Source organism: Chiloscyllium plagiosum, unplaced genomic scaffold, assembly GCF_037043375.1.
Source record: "Chiloscyllium plagiosum isolate Xiang-an unplaced genomic scaffold, Cpla_swu_hap1 HiC_scaffold_25, whole genome shotgun sequence".
NCBI lineage: Eukaryota > Metazoa > Chordata > Chondrichthyes > Orectolobiformes > Hemiscylliidae > Chiloscyllium > Chiloscyllium plagiosum.
The window spans coordinates 1208145-1214934 of NW_028270163.1; positions in this window are offsets into that span (position 1 = coordinate 1208145).

Consider the following 6790-nt stretch of genomic DNA (forward strand, 5'->3'; position numbering starts at 1 on the left):
GCGGAAAATGGTCTGTTCCATATAACCAATGAAGAGGCAGGCATAGCTGGGGTCCATGCGGGTGCCCATGGTCTGAAGGAAGTGGAAGGATTCGAAGGAGAATTTGTTGAAAGTGAGGACCAGTTCTGCAATCAAATAAGTGTGTCAGTGAAGGGGTACTAGTTGGGTCAGTGGGAGAGGAAGAAACGGAGGGCTTGGAGGCCTTTGCATGGCAGATGGACAAGTACAGGACTGGATATCCATGGTGATGATGAGGCATTGGGGGCCAGGGAACCGAAAGTCATGGAGGAGATGGAGGGCATGGGTGGTGTCCCGAATGTATGTGGGGAGTTCTTGAACCAAGGGGGACAGAGTGCTGTCAAGATATGAGGAGAGATAAGTTCAGTGATGCAGGAGCAGGCAGAGACAATAGCTCTGTGGATATTAGGTAAGAGGTAGTGCAGGGTTGTGGAACTATGATGTTGGAGGCTGAGGATGGGAGATCCCCTGATGAGGATGTTCTCGGAGATGATGGTTTGGTGATGGGAGATGAGGTCACGGTCGTGGGGGTGGTGAGAAAAGGTGTCCGTGAGTTGGCACCTGACTTTAGCAGGGTAGAGATCGGTGCACCAAACTACCACTGCACCACCTTTGTCCACTGGTTTAATGGTGAGGTTGGGGTTGGAGCGGAGGGAGTGGAGGACTGCACTTTGAGAGGGTGAGAAGTTGAAGTGGGTGAGAGGGGTGGACAGGTTTAAGCGGTCAATGTCATGGCGACAGTTGGAGATAAAGAGGTCAAGGGTGGGTAACAGAGCAGCATGAGGTGCCCAAGAGGATGAAGTATGTTGGAGGTGGGAGAAGGGGAGGCAGTAATGATTGAAAAAGTCACTATGGAGATAGAGGAAGAAAAGTTTGATATCACAACGTGGATGGAATTTGTTGACCCAAGGGCATAGTGGGATGAAGCTTTCATCCTCAGTGATGGGGAGATCTGGGGGGATGGTAAAAATCTGACAGGGCTGGGGCCTAGGGGTTGGTGTAGAGCTGGAGTTGGGAGTGGACCGGAGATTGTCTCTGGAGTGGGAGCTATCATGTGATCGTTGATGACATCACCGGAGGAAGTGATGTAAATAGCAGTGGTCAGAGGGGGTGAAAGTGGTGTGTATGGTAGCACCCACTGGGCCGGAAGTGATGTTCTGAGTGGCATATGCAGAAACAGTGTCTTCCACAATAGCGTTTTCAGTGGCTATCTCAATCTGAAAGCAAGTTGCAACTAATAAATTAACACAAATCAATTTAACATAGATTCAATTTTAACACAAATTCAAATTTAACACAGATTCAATTTTAACACAAATTCAAATTTAACACAGATTCAAACTTAGCAGATTCCCTATTCGTCAATCAAATCATAACCTTCAGTGATGTCATATTTCAGTTCTCTCAGTCAAAACACTCAGAATCAGAAACTCTTACCATCCCAGGCTGCCCTCTGTCTCGCTCGCACTCAGCTCTGCTCCTGAAGTATACAGTGTGTTGAGAGCCAACAGGGTGCTTTTTTCCCACACCCCACAATTTTAGTGAGATATTTGCCACGTTGTCAGATGAGGCGTCAAGAGATTATGAAGAGGTTAAACAGGCTATTTTAAGTGCTTATGTGTTGGTACTAGAAGCAGATAGACAGCAGCCGAAAATGTGTTGCTGGAAAAGCGCAGCAGGTCAGGCAGCATCCAGGGAACAGGAGAATCGATGTTTCGGACATAAGCCCTTCTTCAGGAAAGACAGATAGACAGCAGACCAGAAACACAAAAAAGGAACCAGGTCAGACCTATGTTGAGTTTGAAAGCATTAAATGTAGACATTTTGATCGATGGGTACATGCTTTGAAAATAGTTAAGAGTTTTGAGGCTCTAAGAGCGATCATTCTGCTGGAGTAGTTTAAAAACTCACTTCCAGAGATGGTACGTGAAGGAACAGAAAGTTCAGGAATTGAGAAGGGCAGCAGAATTAGCAGATGAGTAAATATTGGTTTATAAGACAAACGTCCGGCCAGAATTTCATCCTGTGAGGGATAGAATTTGAGAGAAGGGGAGATCTTGCACTATGAAATCGAGAGTAGAGAGCACTGGTAAGAATTTATCACGGGATAAAAAAGAAGTCCAAGAGGGTGGAAAGGAGGTGAAAGGCCTCAGGTGTTTTCACAGTAATGGAGTAGGTCTCAGAAAATTACAGTGCCGGTGGTTTCAGAAGGGCACTGGGAAAAGATGCTTTCACTGCCAGAAGGCAGGACTCATGAAGTCACAGTGCTGTTGGTTAAAGAAAGACACTGTGGGAAAAGATGTATTAAAAGAAGCTAGTCCAGTGGCATGAGTGAAGTTCGTAAAGGAGACTCCAAGAAGAGCTGAGGAGCTGCAGGAGAGTGCACAGCCCAGGCAGGGGCTGGGTATGGAGTTAGTACCTGATCTCTACAAAGAATTCGCCTCTGTGGGTAAAGTGTACTCAGAAAGAAGAGGGGAAGAAAGATAAGCAGTTATAATTTTGAGAGATACAGGATCTAACCAGTCGCAGATAGTAAGGGATGAGCAAATATGCACTCTTTCTGATCTGTTACCCGAGAGTGTGGTCATTTGTAGGATAGATGGGCAGAAATTTAGTGTTCCCCTAGAAAAGATCAGGTTGGAGTGCTAACTCAAGACTGGGGAAGTTACAGTGGGAGTGATTGACAGAGTGTCAGTTCCAGGAATTCAGTTTGTTCTTGGGAATGATTTGGCAGGATCCAAGGTGGGAGTGACACCCCTTGTTGTGGAGAAGCTCAAGAAAGACCAAGAAACTGAGGAGTTAAAACAGAAACATCCTGGTATTTTCTCAGACTGTGTGGTAACCAGATCCCACTATCATAGCTCACAGCACAAAGTGAAAAGTAAAAAGAAAGATGAAGGGGATGCGGTTCAGTTAGCAGATACCCTGTTTGACGTAATGGTGCAGGAAAAACCTGAACAGGCAGAGGGTCAGACAGAAGTGTTTCATCTTGAAAGGCTAAGGAACTTGCAACAGCAAGATAAGGCGATAAAAGATATATATGTGGATGCGTACTCTGAAAGGAGGAAGCAGTATTCCAGAGGGTTATTACCTGAAAAATAGAATCCTAAGGCAGAAATGGAGATCACGGCAGGTTAGTGCAGAGTGGAAATAGGCCAAAGTGCAGCAGATTGCATTGTCAGTAGCATACAGGCAGGAGGTGTTATGGGTAGCACATGAACTACCTGTAGGAGATCACCTAGGCTCAGGTTAAGATACAAAAACATTTTTATTGGCCTGGAATGCACAAGGATGTGATTAACTGTTACCGTATGTGTCATACATGCCAAATGGTAGGTAAGCCATAGGCGGTAATAAAACCAGCTCCTTTGTTGCCAATTCCTGCATTTGAAGAAATTTTCATGCGGGTTATAATTGATTGTGTAGGTCTCCTCCCGAGAACTAGAAGTGGGAACCAGTACATAGTGGATGTGTCTATCAGATTTCCGGAGGCAATTCCATTATGAAGAGTCAAGGCAAAAAAGGTGGTAGAGGAGTTGGTAACTTTCTTCACACAGTATGGGCTACCCAGAGAGATTGAGTCGGGCGAAGGGTCAAATTTTACTGCTATGCTGTTGAAGCAGGTTATGGATAGCTTAGGTATACAACACTTTAAATCCAGTGCGTATCATCCTGAATCCCAGGGAGCTTTAGAAAGGTGGCATCAGATCTTGGAGACAATGTTGAGAGCATATTGTCAGGATTACCCGAATGATTGGGATAAAGGTAGCCCATTCATATTGTTTACCATTAGAAATGCCCCAAATGAATCTACTCAGTTCACTCCCTTCAAGTTAATATTCAGGCATGAAGTGAGAGAATTGACAGAACCAAAGTCGGAGATCTCTATGTATCAGAGGTGAGGGAGAGATTAAATAGAGTAGATGAGTTAGCTAAGCAGTAAAAAGGGCACAGTATAGAATGAAACTGGTGGCAGATAAAAGTTCTGAGACTCGGACATTTTCCCGAGGGAATGACGTGTTAGGACCAGTGATAGGAGATCCCTATCACTGATCCCTATCACTGGGCAGCACGGTGGCACAGTGGTTAGCACTGCTGCCTCACAGCGCCAGAGACCCGGGTTCAATTCCCGCCTCAGGCGACTGACTGTGTGGAGTTTGCACGTTCTCCCCATGTCTGCGTGGGTTTCCTCCGGGTGCTCCGGTTTCCTCCCACCATCCAAAGATGTGCAGGGTTAGGTGAATTGGCCATACTAAATTGCCCGTAGTGTTAGGTAAGGGGTAAATGTATGGGTGGGTTTCGCTTCGGCGGGTCGGTGTGGACTTGTTGGGCCGAAGGGCCTGTTTCCACACTGTAATCTAATCTAAAAAAAAAACAGGTTTAGTGGTCCCTGTCAAATTAAGAAAAAGTTGAGTCAGGTGAACTATCTAGTAAAGATGCCAGATAGGAAAAAAAGGTATTGAGTATGTCATGTGAACATGTTCAAACCGTATTATACGAGAGAGAAAGAACTGGAGAAACAGGTGTCAGCTACTGCCCCGCAGAGTGAAGAATGAAATCCAGATGATGGGGATTTTGGTGTGCCTCAAAATAGGTTAAAAAATGAAGAAGTCCTTGAGGAGTGGGATAGGTTAGTAAGCTATCTGTCTCAGGAGCATACAATGCAGTTGAAAGATTTGTTACTGCAGTATAAGGACAGATGTAAGAACCAAATGGGGAGGACTAATGCTATTCTACATGACGTAGACGTAGGGAATACTGCTCCAATAAAACAACACCCTTATCGGCTTAATCCTTTCAAAGCCAGACAGGTCCAGAGGGAGGTGGAAGCCATGCTCGACGAGGATATCATCGAACCAATCCAGAGCGAGTGGGGTTCACCGATCGTCTTAGTTCCCAAACCGTCAGGACTCAACGATTCTACGTGGATTATTGGAAGGTCAATGCCGTTACAAAATCAGACTTGTATCCAATTCCTAGATTGGATGACTGTATCTAGAAAGTCAGGCAAGCCAGTTACATCGCCAAGTTGGACTTAGTGCATGATTACTGGCAGGAACCTTTATCAGAGATGGTGAAAGAAATTTCTGCGTTTGTAACCCCAAATGGGCTATATCAGTTTAAAGTCATTCCCTTTGGAATGAAGAATGTACCGCCATATTCCAAAGACTCATGAACAGAATTGTAGCTGGGTTAACAATACTGTGCAGTCTATTTGGATGATGTAGTGAGCTTTAATAAGTCCTGGAAGGATCACATGGTACAGTTGGCAGAGCTCTTTGAATGACTATGAGAAGCAAAACTAGTGATAAACTTAAATAAAACAGAATTCACAAAAGCAGAGGTTACGTTCTTGGGACATAACATCGGTCATGGAAGGTTGACCCCACGGAATGCAAAGATGAAGGCCATCAAGGAATTTCCATGACCAACCTCAAAGAAAGAGGTGTTTTGATTTTTAGGACTCAGCAGATTCTATCAGAAGTTTGTTCCAAACTGCAGCAGTGTAGTGGCACCGTTACCCGATTTGCTGAAGAAGAACACAACGTTTCGGTGGAAAGAACCATGCCAGGAGGCATTCAACCATTTGAAATCGATACTAACCACCAACCCAGTTTTAGATACACCAAACCTTTCAAAACCTTTTAAAGTCACTATCAATGCTAGTGACATTGGAGTTGGAGCTGTACTCCTACAGGAAGATGAGGATGGGATTGAATTGCCAGTTGGTTACTTTTCGAAGATCAACATCTACCAGAGGAAATACTCCACAATCGAAGAGGAACGATTGAGTCTGGTCCTGGCCTTACAACATTTTAATGTGTATGTCACGAATAATGTGTCGGAGACAGTGGTGTACACTGATCACAATCCATTTACATTCTTAGAATGCTTTAAAGACAGGCATATGACACTATTTCATTGGAATGTTATGTTACAAACTTTTAATTTATAAATCATACATTGTTGTGGGTCGCAAGAATGTAATCGCAGATGCATTATCGCGGATTTAACTGGCAGAGTTTAGATGAGATTTGTCTTTATTTAATGTTTTTTATATGTATACACAAGTATGCAAGAAGTTAAGGTAAATTTATATTAAATTTATCTATATGTTAGGGTAATGTGTTTAAAAAGTAGAGAAAGAAAATGAAGCCATTATGATGGTTCGTTTTCTCTTAAGGGGAGAGGTGATATGAAGATGTGAGTGTACTGTACCTTTAAGAGTTAAAAGCAACAGAACTACCTGACAGAACCAAGTGTTCTGAAAAGAAATATAATGTAACATTTGATTGAACATTAGCTGGCTGCCTGGAAACCACAAAACAGATTCGAATTAGGCCAATCAGTTTAAATTATACCCGAAAAATACCAAACTCCAATCCGGTTTGAATTTTTATATTGACAATCTTAAAAGGCAATGACACAATCTGATGCTTTGGAGGTAAACGACCGGGGTTAGATCTTACAAGTGGGAGGCCTGGAGCCTGAAACTTCATGCTGAAACTTTCACTTTTCCGAGATAAAGAAAATTCATGCAACAGCATAGAAAACTCCAGAATTGTATGATGATATCAGGCTTCTCATGCTGCAGCGCACATGATCTATTCTGCTTACAATCTTTATGTCATCAGCAAATTTGGTTTCACACATGGCTCTCTATTGAGTTATCAAAGTCATTAATAATATGTCCATTGTTGAGTCTTCAAAAGAGATCATTGTTTGAAAACAATTAGACATTCATTGCATATTGAGACTATACCATTATTAC